Source organism: Petaurus breviceps, unplaced genomic scaffold (assembly GCF_028583685.1).
Source record: "Petaurus breviceps papuanus isolate PSGF00001 unplaced genomic scaffold, PetGlider_PUasm1.0 229, whole genome shotgun sequence".
NCBI classification, from domain to species: domain Eukaryota; kingdom Metazoa; phylum Chordata; class Mammalia; order Diprotodontia; family Petauridae; genus Petaurus; species Petaurus breviceps.
This window is the reverse complement of record NW_027185903.1, coordinates 18,504,363-18,520,247: the sequence shown is the minus strand read 5'-3', so window position 1 is coordinate 18,520,247 and position 15,885 is coordinate 18,504,363. Positions and strand designations below refer to the sequence as shown.

The 15,885-nt window shown below is 39.8% G+C and overlaps 1 protein-coding gene across 13 annotated transcripts in view; it reads left to right on the top strand.

Annotated features, from left to right (window-relative positions):
- The window catches only part of LHFPL2 (LHFPL tetraspan subfamily member 2), a 260,793-nt gene that overhangs the window by 17,737 nt on the left and 227,171 nt on the right, over positions 1 to 15,885 (top strand). For all 13 annotated transcript variants that reach the window (XM_069096301.1, XM_069096291.1, XM_069096295.1 and 10 more), the window contains exon 2: positions 15,769 to 15,850. The gene's annotated coding sequence lies outside the window, so the exon portion shown is untranslated. The remainder of the gene's footprint in view (positions 1 to 15,768; positions 15,851 to 15,885) is intronic.

Sequence of the window (15,885 nt, the reverse complement as noted above, 5' to 3'; positions counted from 1 at the left end):
GTTCAAAACCTAGTCATCCTCAGCTCTTCATTCTCTCCCATCACACCCTCCCCGTAGCCAATCAGTTGCTAAGTCCTATCTTTCTACTTTTCTAAGTAAGAAATATGTAGGCTCCCTTCTCTCCTCGGACACTGCCTCCACCCTGGTGTCAGGCCCTCATCATCTCATGAAAGGACTCTTGCAGTCGCTTTCTGGTTGATTTCCCTGCCTCTGGCCTCAATCCACTCCAGTCCATCCTCTATTTAGTTGTCAAATTGATGAAGGTGTCTCATACACACACACACACACACACACACACACACACACATTCAATAAACTCCAATCAGGATCAAATATAAAATCCTACTTAACTTTCAAAGTCCTTTATAAACCGATCCCTTCTTACCTTTCCAGTCTCTTCCCCACCCCTACCCCTATGCTCTGTGGTTGAATGAATGACCTCCTTGGGCTTCTCCATCTCCTGTCCCCTGACATCTTCACTGACTGTCCCCCATGCCTGAAATTCTCTCCTTTGTCACCTCCACCTCCTGGCTTCCCAGCTTTCTTTTGAAACCCCATATTCTACAAGTAGCCTTTCCCAGTCCTGCCCTCTGAGATTATCTGTCTCCACCTGAGTCTGACTATATCTTGTTCTTACATAGTTATTTGCATATCATCTCTCCCTTCGCCCCCCCCCATCTTTAGACTGTTAGCTCCTTGAAATCAGAGACTATTTTTGCCTTTCTTTGTGTCCTCAGAGCTTGGCACAGTGCCTGGCACACAGGAGGTTCTTAATAAATGCTTTTTGATTTGATGTGACTTGATCTAACCTATTCCAGGCAGCTAAGACTATAGGTGGTAGGGAAGGTGCCAACCTGCATTGGTAGAGAGAGTTTTCTCCCTCATTATTCCCATGCACTCTCAGGTCTGCTCCCTATCCTAGGCCTCTAAGCTGAATGTTGGAGTAGATGATACTCAGGCAATCTTTCACCCTACCATCTGATTCTATATTATCTGGACCAGGAATATCACAGCAGGAATAATGTATATATGAAGTCGCCATTCCTTATCTTCAGGAAGTCAAGCATTGCACAGGAAAAAAACAGTAAACTTGGGATTCAGTACCATTTGGATCAGAAATATACAAAGCACAAAGTCCTGTATGAAATGAAGGTAATGTTAACCTAATAGCAGAAAGGCAAGCATGGTGCATGGGAGAGAGCATGGAACTTGACACTCAGAGGGAAGAGCACGGCTCAAACTCCAGTTCCACCATTTGACTGTCTTTGTGACCTTGGGCAATTCAATTTAATCTCTTTTGCCCACAATTTCTTCATCTGTAAAAATGAAGGGGTGTTGACCAGGTGATTCATAAGATCTCTCTCACCTGGTAAAGGTATATACTTTGAATCATTTTTTCCAGGAATGGAAAGGGAGTGTCCCTCTGCCCTGTTTGTTCACCCCTCCTATCCCAGAGAGGGCATTTACCAGAGTTCTAGCCAGGGGTAGGGGTGAGGTCTGTAACTAAGGGACAGAGGAAATTAACCAAGGCCATGAATGAATGAACTTGGCCTTATCAGCACTGTGTTCTAATGAAGTTACCTGATATTCCATGATCTTGTGTGTATTGTTTGAATGTCTGTTTTGCTTATTTGAAAGTCCCCAATGGTTTACAAATATAGGGTTCTGTATTCCTTTCCTCCTGGGCAAATTATTTCCTCTGTTAGCTGGGAGTTAGATGAGGTCCAAGAGAGATAAGTGATATTTACTTCTGCCCTTTTCATTTACTGAAAAGAGGGCTGAAGGGCCAGGTGCCAGTTACCACTGGCATTGCCCCAAGTCAAACTAGACCTGAGAAGTGAAGGAAGAGCATGAAGAAGGATAGTTTATTACCCAGAACATGGAGGAGACTGATGGCAAGGTTGCTATTGAAGATATAGGAGTAAAGGACCAAAAAATAACCTTTAAAAAAGGACATTTTTCTCTCCTCACACCTAATAAAAACAACAAACAATTAGATAGCATTTTTAACAGTTCACACAGAGCACTTGTCTTACAATAACCTGGTGAGGTAGTGACTATATTTTTATCATTTTACAAATAAGGATACTGAGGCAACATGACAGTGGAAGATCACTGAACTTGAAAATCAAAGGAGCTAATTTCCTAGCCATGTTACTGCCTATATGATTTTAGGTAACTCATTTAACTTCTTTGGGCTTCAGTCTCATTCACAAAATGAAGAAGCTGGATTCTGGCTCTAAATCTATAATTCTGGTTCAAAGATCTATAAACCCACAGTTCTTCGAGACTTTGAAAAGTTAAGTGACATTCTTGTGGTCATGGAGCTAAGCAAAGGAAATGAGATTTGAATACATGTTTCTTGATTCTCTTTCTACCATACTACCCTGAGGAACTCAGAAAAAGAAGGGCAAGGAAAGGATGATGATGATGATGACAATAATAGTTATATAGTGCTTTTTTAAAAGACATATTTATTTTTCCCAATTGCATGTAAAAGCAATTTTAACTTACATTTATTAAAATTTTGAGTTCCTAATTTTCTCCCTCCCGTTCCTCCCCTCTCATTGAGAAGGCAAGTAATTTGATATAGGTTATACATATGCAGTCATACAAAACGTATTTCTAGTTCTTTCCAGTTATATAGCACTTTTAAGTTAGCAGTGTGCTTTATAAATATATTCCCATTTTGTCCCCACAGTAATATTGCGATATAGGTGCTATTATTATCCCCACTTTACAGATGAGGAAACTGAGGCCCAGAGAGGTTGAGTGACTTGTCCAGGATCTCCTAGGATGTTGCAGAAATTTTCAGAGGACAAGATTGTCTTGTACTGTACTTGTTTTATGAGTCTGCTCTACTGGAAGTGGCCTCACAAGAGCTGACTCATTAGTTTACTGCTTTCAAGAATCTTGCCTATTCTGAGACTTGACTAAGGACGCTTGACTCTGTCATTCTGGCTAACAAATCTTTCCAAGCTGTCAGCCTGGAGAGATCCTGTTGATCCTACAGAAACAAAATGGTGGGACTTTTGGAGTGTTTTTTTTTTCTTTTGCTTGTTTTGACTGTGGTTTCATTGGGGTAGAGAACTGCTAGTGAAGAAACTCCCTCTATTAAAGCAGCTCTCTGTCCGACTTACTGTGCTTATTTTATAATTTACAGACTTAAAGAATTGATTGTGGGCACTGAGAGGTGGTGGATTGCACACTCACATATGTGGCTGTATCTCTGATGCAGAACTTGAAACTAGGAATAGCAGGACACGTCTCTTTAAACTGACCCAAGACAATGCACTTTTTTTTGCTCAGTTGAATTAAATTGCCAGGTCCTTGATACGTGTTGTGTATTTGATATAATTTTAAGTAGGTGAATAAATGATAATTTAGACTTTGATATTCATCATTCTTTCAGTGACAAGCACCATATAGGGCAAATAATAAGGAACTTTGTGTCTGAGAAATCCTAGCTGTCAGTGACCTTGGGCAAGTTACTTTACCTCTCTGAGTCTCATTTTCCCCACCTTGAAATTAGGGAGTTGGACTAGATCTTTTCTAAGGCCCTTTCTTAGCTCCAGAGCTAAGAGACCATGAAATGGGTCAAAAAATAATGTGTAATGTGAATCCCCAGCTGTCCATCGTCATAATGTAAGATGGAAATGCCCTTTCATCATTCTGGTCATTAAGTACCCAGAAATGAAAAATCTGTTTCCTGCCAGTTGGTATCAACAACAAACCATAAGAGGTTTGTTTTAGTTGTGCCAAGTTACCAGAGAGGATGAGTCTCACTTAGCAATGCTTTATCTCATAGCATATGATCTTTAAACTGTTTTGTCTGTCCCACTCTGTGCCTTTTCTCTACTCCTTAGGAAAATAGGTCTTTAGAGGTCAGGGGCTGTCTTCTGTCTAGTTCCTTTCCTTTCAGCTTTAACATAATTTAGAATGTTTTTGTTCTTAGAATGAGAAGCTCTTACCATGAACTCTGTGCAGTGGGTTGGACCAAATCAAAGAGTTATAGGATCCTAGATTTAGAGCTAGAAAGGACATTAGAGGTCACTGAGTCAAACCGAGTCATTTTACTGATGAGGAAATAGAGGCTGAAAGTGAGTGGTTAAGTGACTTGTGCGGGTCACAAGGCTTGTAAGTGTCTGAAGCGAGATTTATAGTCCATTCTTTCTGAACTCAAGCCCAGCACTATATCTAGAGTCTTTAGTCAATAGAAAGAATGAATAAATGAAAAAGTATTTATTAAGCGTTCACTACTTTGCCAGGTTCTGGGCTAAGCTTTGGAAATTCAAATAAAAAAGTGAGGCAGTTCATTCCTTCACAGGGCTTTTGATTTTTTTAAAAAATAAATTTTATTAAGGTTTTCTTGGCAAAGAAGCTGGGGTGGTTTGCCATTTCCTTCTTCAGCTCATTTTACAGATGAGGAAACTGAGGCAAACAGGATTAAATGACTTGCCAGGGCCACACAGCTTGTAAGTGTCTGAGGCTAGATTTGAACTCAGGAAGATGGGTCCTCCTGACTCTAGGCCCACTACTGTATCCATTGAGCCACCTAGCTGCCCCATCTCTTCTTTTTACATTGCCTAAATTTTCCCCAGAATCCTCCTTCTTTTCCTTTCTAAAGAATCAAACCCTTATATTAAAGTTTTTTTTTAAAGAAAAAGAGGGAAAAAAATCAGCAAGACTGATCAGTGCATTGAACCATCTGTCCTTGCTCCCCCCCTTGCCCACCTGTATCTGCAGTGTTCCACAACTGTGTGAAGGGAGTGTATGGGTGGTATCTCCTCATATTTCTTCTTTGGGGCCAACTCCTTCCTTGAAATTCTGCAACATTCATTTTAGATTATTTTGTGGTTGTTCTTTCATTTACATTGTTATAATCATTGTATATATTCTTTTCTTGGCTTTGCTTGCTTCACTTTTTATCAGTTGGCATCTTTTCATGCTTCTTGGTATTCGTCATACTTGTCATTTCTTTTGACCCAGTAATATTCCATTCCATTGATGTACCACAATTTCTTTAGCCATTTCCCAATTGATGGGCATCTACTTTGTTTTTAAGTCTTTGCTACCACACAAAATGCTGCTAGAAATAGTTTGGTGTATATGGAGCCTTTCTTCTTATAAGTGACCTCCTTGGGCCCAGCAATGTAGTGTCTTTGTTAAAAGGTATATACCAACTAAAATCCAAGCTCCTCATAATTCCAGTGCCTTCCCTCTGTTAATTGTTTCCTATTTATCCTGTATATAGCTTGCTTTACATATGCACACACATATACTTGTATATATATATATTTGTTTAGATTGTAAGATCCTTGAGGGCAGGGACTGTCTTTTGCCTCTTCTGTATCCTCAGGGCTTTTCACAGTACCTGGCACATGGTTGTTACTTAATAAATGTTTACTGAGTGAATGAATGAACATCTTAGTCACTTAGCATACTTCCCAGTTACTTCCCGGAATGGATAAATTAATTCAAAGAGAAGCTTACATTCCAGTGGGGGAGGCAGCATATATATGGGAATTGTGGCTAGAGAAGGACATATCTGGAAAGTCACAGGGATGGTGAGTTTTATCTGTAATGTAGTAGACTGATGTGCCCTTTTCAGGGACAATGGTAGCGGGATAGTGTGATGTGATTACTGAGCAGGAGGAGGAAGATGAAGGAAAAGGGTTCCATTGTGGAAGTAGGATGGATTCAGAAGCATAGTCTGCTCTGGGGTGAATCTAGGGATCATGCTTTCTTACCAGCCAAAACATCTCAATGAATTAACTTCCCCAAAGGGTGATTTTCACTAGGGACTGGGATAATTTTTTCTGGGTTCTGTTCAAAGGTATTGGTCTGGGTGGGGAGAATTTGGCCACAGCAGGGTAGATCACGAATCTCCAGCAAGAAAGGTTCATGTCTAGAATTAAAGATCATGCTAAGAGTTCATTGTAAGATCAGAAAAATTTTAAGTTCAGTCAAAGGGAACTGATGAACAAGTGCTTTCCGCCTTCCCTGAAATTACTGGTGTCCTAAAGGGCAGGCCAAAGAATGAGGAAAGATTCCCCTGGGGAGCTAATTCTCTCAGCTTTGGGCCCAGCTATTTCTGCTTGGTGAGAGAGTCTATTGTTCAAAGTTGACATTTCAAGCCCTGGCCCCATTTTCATTTCTTGTAGTCACTGGGGCTGCCAACAGGTAAATAGTATGGAGATAGAGACCCCAGAAATTGGCTGGCTGGATGCTCATTGAGAGATAACATCTGGAAAGCACTGTGCAAGCTTTGCAACGCTATGTATAAATGCTATATATTATTATCCTAAGAATATAGGAAGAATAATGGATGAGGAAGAAGGAGCATTTGACATGATGATGTGTTCATGCTTCCCACTGCTCAGCAAATGGAAAGTCTCAGTTGGAAGCACAGTGTCAGAGCCAGGGCCAGCCTTACAAGTAAGTGAAATAGGCAGCTGTCTCTGTGGTGCTATTGGAGTGGTGGACCACTTGCCCCAAATTACTTTTTCCAATCACTTATTCAATACCTAAAACTTCATCATTAGTAATTAAAACAGTGCCTGTCTCAGGCTCTGATTTCATCCATTCATTCATTTTACCCATTTTTCTAGGCCCTAATTTTAAAAAGCGAATCATCTCATGCAAGGTTTATACATTAAACTGCTATCAATCATTTATAATTTATTGTATTAGGTATTTTTAGGTATATTTTCCTGGATCAATTAGCTGAGATCAGGGCACTCGGGAAATGAGACTTGATGAAGGAGGAGGCCAGGCTAAATTTGGAGCTAGGGATAGTGTCCAGAAGAGGAGGGGCTTGTCTGGGTGGGGTGTTACAAAGCAGGAGGCACTGGCCTAATGGAAAGTGAAGGGGAGGTAGCTTTTTCATCAGGCAAAACAATGTGACTGGGCAGCTAAGCAGAAAGAATCCAGGTTCCCTGACAGGATGGGTAGCTGAAGAAGGCAGAACTGTCTAGGCCCACTTTGTGGGTGAAGGGTGGGGCATAAATAGGGGGAAAGAGGGACATACATATAGGAAGTGGTATGGCTAGAGCCTGTGCCTGAGCCAATGGGGACTGCATGGGGGGGGGGGGAGGAACTAGGTTGGTTTCAGATGGTTGGTTGACAGTAGACCTAAGATTAAAGCCAACTTTGCCATTTGTATTACTATGGGAGAAGCATAGGTTTGTAGCCTTCAAACAAGTAGTATTCTTAAAGGTCACTTTATCTTTTGTCTTTAGTTTTGACACATGTAAAATGGGAATAATACCACTTGCATTCCATATTTTCTTTCTTTTTTTTTTTGAAACAATTGGGGTTAAGTAACTTGCCCAAAGTTACACGGGCAGTTATTTTGTGTGGGTGTTAAGTATCTGAGACTGGAACCGATCCCGGGTCCTCTCGACTCTGGGGCCAGTGCTCTTACTCACTGCGCTACCTAGCCTCCCCAAAAATCTTTGATTTCCCATTTCTCTCTTTTTTTTTTTGCTTTTTGGAGGGCAATTGGGGTTAAGTGACTTGCCCAAGGTCACATGGCTAGTTTTTGTGTTAAGTGTCTAAGGCCAGATCTGAACCCAGGTCCTCCTGACTCCAGGACCGGTGTATATTCACTGCACCACCTAGCTCACCTCCATATTTTCTTTAGAATGTATTTATTTATCTTTAGTTTACAACATTCAGTTCCACAAGCTTTTGAATTTTAAATTCTCTCGCCCTCCCTTCTCTTCCCCCTCCCCAAGACAGTGGGCAATCTGATATAGGTTCTACATATATATTCATACTAAACATATTTTCACATTAGTCATGTTGTAAAGAAGAATTATAACCAATGGATTGAACCACGAAGGAGAAGAAACAAAACAAAAAAGATAGAGCAGATAGTATACTTTGATCTGTGTTCAGACTCTGTAATCCTTTCTCTGAATGTGGATTGCATTTTCCATCATTGCACTCCATATTTCACAGTTGCTGTGAGTCGACAAGCATTTAGCCAGCATTTATTCAGCACTTGATATACATATTATCTCCTTTGATCCTCACAACAATCCTAGGACATAGGTGCTATTATTTTCCCTCCTTTACAAATGAGGAAACTGAGGCAGACAGAGGCATGCCCAAGGTAACACAATGAGTGTCTAAGGTTATATTTCAACTCGGGTTTTTAGGTCTAGTATTCTACCCCCTGCACTACCACCTGGCAGCCCCTATTAAGCATTTGCTTAATAATATTATAATTAATATATTATATATAAAATAATAACAAGCTTAATTAATTGCACTGTTCAAAGCACTGGGGGTACAAAGAATGAGAGATGGGCAGAATTCAATAAGATAATGTATATATAAGGGCAGCTTTTGTGGTGCAGTGGATAGAGTCCTGGGCCTGGAGTCAGGAAGACCTGAGTTCAAATCCAGCCTCAAACACTTGCTAGCTGTGTGACAGTGGGCAAGTCACTTAATCCTGTTTGCCTCAGTTTCCTCCCAGTCAAATGAACTGGAGAAGAAAATGACAAACCCCTCCAGTATCTCAGTAAAGAAAACCCCAAATAGGGTCATGAAGAGTTGGACATGACTGAAATGACTAAACAACAACAATATATATATATGAAAGCACTCTATCAATTTTGAGTATAAGCTATTTTAATAAAATTATTTTAATTATATCTCTAAGATTAGATCTTGGGAAGCATTTGCTGTTTGCGCAACTGCTACTCTAGGGAGAGTCCTCTTTGATACTCAATTTGAGTCCTAAGGTTTCAGTTTTTGAGAACTCCATGAAGTGCCATTTGCCCTTGGGGAGAGCTCTCAAAACTGAAAAAAAGAGAGAGACAGATGGACAGAGACAGACAGACAGACAGACAGAGAGAGAGAGAGAGAGAGAGAGAGAGAGAGAGAAGGGAGGGAGACAGAAAGACAGATGCAGGGGAAGAGAAAGAAAAAGGAGGGGAGAGAGAGAGAGAGAACCCATTTAAAATGTAGCCGGGTAAGAGTAATAATAGGTTGCTTTCCCTTGGGGAGGGTGGAGGGGGAGGGCATGAGTCAGGCTTGCCTCAGCACTATCTGAAATGTATTTGAGAGAAGGTAGGTTTCAGGGCTCTGGCAGGACGGGCTGCCTGGTCCCAGAGTCTCACCCAGGGTCTTGGAGTAACTGTGGCTGGAGAAAGCTAACTTTGGAATTAGGCGGCGGTTCTGACAAATGTTGTATCTTCTTACTGGGTAAGCTGTCTTTTATCCTTGCACCAGTTTTGTACTTTAGACCCATTCTTTCTTTCTCACAAAGGCAAACAAGAGGTTTAAGAACATGATCCAGGGTTTGGGAATTTGTCTGATGTTCACATAAATATATGTTGTTTTGGTGGGCAGACTGTTTTCTTTGAAAAAGGAGCAAAGATATAGATATTCAAAGAAAGACCAACTGCTAAACAGGGCTGCCCTCGATACCAATTACTTCATGGCATCTAGAGCTTGGTGGCTGTGTAGCCACAGGATTTGTTCCATATTCCATAAAGAAACTTGGCTCTCCACTGAAAATGTGTAATGCTTTCCAGGACTGTGGGACTGTGCTTCTGCCCTAGAGTGGTCAGGCCCCATCCAGTTCAGAGGAGAAAAGTTGTCTTAAAGGGGTAATGCTTCTTTCCTTCTGACTGAATCTCATTCTTTTTTTTTCTTTTAAATTTATTTATTTTTAGTTTACAACATTCAGTTCCAGAAGTTGAGTTCCAAATTTTCCCCCTCCCCCTCCTCTTCCCTCACCCCCTAAGATGGCATGTAATCTGATATAGGCTCTACATATACTTTCACATAAAACAGATTTTCACAATAGTCAAGTTATAAAGAAGTATTATAACCAATGGAATGAACCATGAGAGAGAAGAAACAAAATACAAAAATGCTTCAATCTGCATTCAGACTCTGTAGTTCTTTCTCTGGATGTGGTTATCCCTTTCCATCATGAGTTTTTTGGAGTTGTCTTATAACCTTGCATTGCTGAAAGGAGCCCAGTCTATCAGAGTTAGTCATCACAGATACGATGTGTCTGTAATTGTGTACAAAGTTCTCCTGGTTCTGCTCCCCTCACTCAGCATCACTTTATATAAGTCTCTCCAGGTTATGATGTTCACCTGCTCCTCATTTCTTATAGCACAATAGTATTACATTACATTCATATACCACAGCTTCTTTAACCATTCTCCAATTGATGGGCATCTCCTTGATTTCTAATTCTTTGCTACCACAAAAAGAGCTGCTATAAATATATTTTTGTACATGTGGGTCCTATCCCCATTTGGGATACAACCCTAGAATTGGTATTGCTGGGTCAAAGGGTATGCACATTTTTATAGCCCTTTGGGCATAGTTCCAGCAATAGCTCTCCAGAATGGTTGGATCAGCTCACAACTCCACCAACAATGAATTAGTGTTCCAATTTTCCCACATCTTTTCCAGCATTTATAATTTTCCTGTTTTCTCATGTTAGCCAATCTGACTGGTGAGATGTGGTACTTAAGAGTGTTTTGATTTGCATTTCTCTAATCAATAGTAATTTAGAGAATTTTTTCATATGCTTATAGATACCTTTAATTTCTTCCTCTGAAAACTGCCTGTTCATATCCTTTGACCATTTATCAGTTGGGAAATGACTTGTATTCTTATAAATTTGACTCAGTTCTCTGTATATTTTAGAAACGAGGCCTTTATCAGAGACACTGGTTGTAAAAATTCCCAATTTTCTGCTTTCCTCTTAATCTTGGTTGCATTGGTTCTGTTTATACAGAAACTTTTCAATTTAATGTAACCAAAATTATCCACTGAATCTCATTCTTGAACAATAAAACAATGCCAGGATGCCAAACTCCACCAGATGAATCTATTTTGCAGATCTGGAGAAAGTTACTAAAGGCTTCTTAGATTTTATTTTTCATAGAAATGAATTTTTAATGATTATTTTTAATTGTCAAGCATTAATTTTTTTCCCATTCCACCTCTCTCCATACCCTCATTGGAAAATAAAAGAAAACAAAACAAAACCATTATAGCACATAAGCATAGTCAAGGGAAACAAATCCCCATATTTGCCATGTCCAAAAATGTGTGTTTCATTCTGCACGTTAGTTTATCACCATCCTTTCTGTCATGGCATGGGTAGCGTTCTTTATCACTAATCCTTTGGAATTGTAGTTGGTCATTGCTTTCATTCTTTCAACTTTCAAAACAATTCCCTTTTACAGTATTGATGTTCTAGTACAAATTACTCTCCTGGTTCTGCTCATTTCCCTCTGTATCAGTTTATACAAGTCTTCCCAGGGTCCTCTGAAACCAACTTTTCATTTCTTAACAACACAACAGTAATCCATTACATTCACTTACCACAATTTGTTCAGCCATTCTCCAGTTGATGGGCACCAAAATGAAAGTCAGTTTTTAAAAGACTTTAACACTATAAGCTATTTGAAGGCAGGGATCATATCCAGGCGTGGGGAACCTGTGGCCTTGATGCCACATGTGGCCCTCTGGGTCCTCAAGTGTGGCCCTTTGACTGGATCCAAACTTCACAGAACAGATGCCCTTAATAAAAGGATTTGTTCTGTCCAACTTGGACTTGTTCAAAAGGCTACACCCAAGGATCTAGAAGGCCATTTGTAGCCTGGAGGTCACAGGTTCCCCATCCCGGTGAGTCTAAGTCATTTAGCAATCTTTCTGGTAGCTTTCTCAGCCCAGACCATGATACTGTCATCCTGATCACCCAGACAGTAGGAGAGGAATGCCTGGACTCTCACTGACTTGTTCATTCCTATTGAGGTGGCATACAAGAAACATGGACCATAGAGCCTTTGAAACTCCATTCACACATCTATGTCTGCCTGGCTGGAGGCTCCCATTTCTATGGGGATAGCTAGCACACAAGCCTGCAACAGTTAACTGTGGAAGCATTGCTATGTGGCAATCGAGTTCTAAGTATATCCATAGGCTAATAGGTTCAGAGCTAGAGGAGATCCTAGTGGCAATCTAGATGGAGAAACTGAGACCAAGGGAGGCTGTGACTTGTCTAAAGTCACACAGGTAATAAATTAGAGAGCCAGAATTTAAAACCAGGTTCTATGGGTCTAAACCCAGAACATTTTCTACTGCGCAATGTCATGACATAGTAAAAAACATCTTGAGTTGGAAGTCAAGAAATGGAGGCATTGTCCTATCTCCTCCAGTAACTTGGAAGACTGTGACAGAAAAGTCCTACAGGGCAATGTTCTTATTATCCAGCCTCCTGAATGACTTACCTAGGATCTACCCATCCAGAGATTCCATCACTGTCTGTAGGGACTTGTCCAGTCATTCCATCATCCCATTTCAGTGGTATTACCAATAATTCTTGTGTGCCTGTTTTTATGCCAGTAGATCAGTCCTCAAAACAATTTGAGAAGCTGTTTCTATGGCTCACCCTCAAAACCCAGGGCACAACACTATGAAATTAACTAGATTTAGCTGGTTTCACTGGTAAACTGTCCAAGCTTAGTGAATACCAGTACAAAAGATGAGTGCTAACATGGATTGTCAAGGATGGGCTCTCAAAAGGGCCAGAGATGTTGGTGCGCAATGCACAGCAGATAGACTAGAGACCTTTCCCCTCTCTTGTAGCCTTCTTAGGAAACTTATTAAAATTAATGCATGCCCCCACCTCCTGATCTTCTAACCCCCAGTACAATGAGACCAGCTCTCCACTTGTCTTCCATTGTATAAGAAAACTTCTTCAAAGAAGAAGGAAGGCAAGAATGACCATTCAGTGAATCCAAAGAAGTATAAAAGTTGTTCTGCAACTTATCATTGTTATTGAGCTACTAACAAGTCAAGAAAGAAAGAGAGACAGACAGAAGAAGGAAGGAAGGAAGAGAGAGAAAGAAAAAGAAAGGAAAGGAAAGGGAGGAAGGAAGGAAGGAGGGAAGGAAGGGAGGGAGGAAGGAAGGAAGGAAGGGAGGGAGGGAGGAAGGAAGGAAGGAAGGAAGGAAGGAAGGAAGGAAGGAAGGAAGGAAGGAAGGAAGGAAGGAAGGAAGGAAGGAAGGAGAAAGTTGTTGACTTTTTAGGGATACTCTGCAGCTTCATATTGTCCACCTACTTTATGGTGCCCAGAGCTGAACTCAATAATTCAGTTGTGGTCTGAAAATAAAGAAACTATCACCTCCTTATTCCTTATGCTTCCTAATGAATCCTTGGGTCATGTTAGCTTTTTTGGTTGCTACATTTTTCTGCTAAATTATTCGGCACTAAAATAGTCCATATCTTTTTTTGGACAGATGGCTATCTCTTCATGCCTAATCTAGACTATAAGCCCCCTGAAGGCAGTTTCATTTTTTTAAATTTGCATCCCCTAGCACAGTAGTGGTCACCCCTTAATTAATTGTGGTTTAATTGCCTCTACCTTGTAACCAAAAACTTGGCACATAGTAGGCATTTAATAATTTCTAGTTGACTGCTTCCTGTCTCCTAAACATTTCATGTAGTTTTCAACTCAGTTTAGGCTTCTGGTATCCCCTATGCTCAGGTTTCCCGTTTTCCCATTCCCACCTATTGAATCATACTTAACCTGGTCACATGCCAGTTCCTCCATGAAACTTTCTTTGCTGTCCCTTGTCCAGCCTCAGTCCTCTATAGAACTATCCTTTCTTCTTAGCTGGGATTTCTGTAGCAAATTGACTGACTCTCCCTTAGGAATGCCTCTGTCATTTTGTATTTTAGCTATTGGTGTATTCCAATACTTCCTGCTAGACTGAGCTCCTTGAAGGCATGGGTCATTGTGTTCATCTTTGTGTCTCCCTGAGCACCCAGCATGATGCTCGGCATTGATAGGTGCTAAATAAATGGGTTTTTGAGCTTGAATTTGCTGTTGATATTCTCCCAGTTAGGAGCCATATCAGAGAAGCTACACTCTTCCTACCACTTCCTATGTAACTAGAAAGAGAAAATGGCTGAAGAATTCTCTACAGTCTCTGTGACGCTTTTTAAAAAAAGTTTGTGAAATAAAACAAGCATTTCCATAACATAATAGAATCAAAAGAGATGATTGCGCATGAAACTGCAAATCTATTATGCTATTTCTTTTAAATATATAATAAAGCTGTCATGTAACTTTCTTTTTTTTCTTTTTTTATTCCCTCCTCTCAAACTGCCCTAGAGATGGCTACCATTAGACACAAATATGTATATATTTAAAATATGTAAAATCATTCTATACATACTTCTCTTTACCAATTCTTTCTCTGGGTGCAGATATAAAAGGTTATGTGTTCCATGTTCTTCATATTTTCTTATAATATCTTTCTTTATATCTAGGTCATGTATCCATTCTGACCTTATCTTGGTAAATGGTATAACATATTGTTCTATGCCCAATTTCTGCCAAACTGCTTTCCAGTTTTCCCAATGATTTTTTTTTTTACTAAATAATGAATTTTTATCCCTAAAATTTAAGTCTCTCCACTTGTCAAATACAAGGTTATTATAGTCATTTGATGCTATAAATTGTATGTGTAGTCTGTTCCACTGATCTCCCTTTCTATTTCTTAGCCAGTACCAGATAGTTTGGATAATTACTGTCTTAGAATATAGTTTAAGATCTGGTACTGCTAAACCTCCTTCCTTTATATTTTTTCATTAAATCTTTTGATATTCTTGGCTTTTTAATTTTATTTCTAGTTTATGGAATAAAACAAGCATTTCTATAACAGACTACAATGAAAAAGATGATCACACATGAAACTGCAAATCTACTATGCACAATTTGCTATTCCTTTCAAATATAAAACAAAATTATCACATAAATTTCATTTTTTCTTCCTCCCTCCCCCTCCCACCACCCTAGATATGGCTACCATTAGACACAAATAGATGTGTGTGTGTGTGTGTATAAAATTATTCCATTCATACTTGTATTTATCAGTTCTTTCTCTGGATGCAAATAGTGTCTTTTCACTTTTTGTTCTTTGAAATGAATTTTGTTATTATTTTCCTAATTTAGTAAAATAAGTTTTCGATAATTTAATTAGGATGGCATTGAATATATAAATTAGGCTTAGATAAAATTGGCATTTTTATTATATTGGTCCTGTCTACCCATGTGGCTTCCTCAGCATGACTGACAAAGAAGCATCATGAAGTAGAGGATAGATCAACAGACCTGTGTCAGAAAGATCTCAGTTCTGGTAAGGAAGTTAAGGATTCATTGGCCTCTCTGACTCTAGGTCTATAATACTGACCCTCTCTCCTGAGATCAGATGGCCAATAAGTGTGTTACCATTTGTCTGATAGATGGCCATTGGATTAGGGAACCTGATAGAGCATAAAAGACTAGCAGGGGAACCCAGGCCAGTGACCAGGTCAGCTAGAGTTTGACTTCTGGGTCTTTGTTCACATTGACCCTGTGGCTTGCGGGGCTCTCCCCCAGTCATCTCCACCTGTTGAAGTCTTTCCCTCCTTTATGACTCACTTCATCCCTGAAACTTTCTCTGACTCTAACTGAAAGTGAGCTCCTCCTCCTCTGATTTCTCAAAGCTCTCAGAGCCTTCTCCTTTGTGTGACCATTTCTTCACTCTTCTCCCACAGACCCTGTGCTATTAAGTTGTAAATTCCTTGTGAGCAGCAGAGTCTGTATTACTTTTATCTCTGTAGGACTAGCACTTTGCACTATGCCTTGTACATAATAAATATGTAGTCAGTGTAAGCTAGAGGCTTAGCTTGTTTTAAATTTACAAAAATGACCATTTCCTATTGGTTTTACAGGTAAAGGAGGAGGCAGAGCCCTGGAGCTAAGTTGAATTCTGCAGTTTCTACTTCTTTAATTAGGAGATTTCAGTATATACAGGTAAGAAATTTATCCCATATCTATTTCCCACTTAA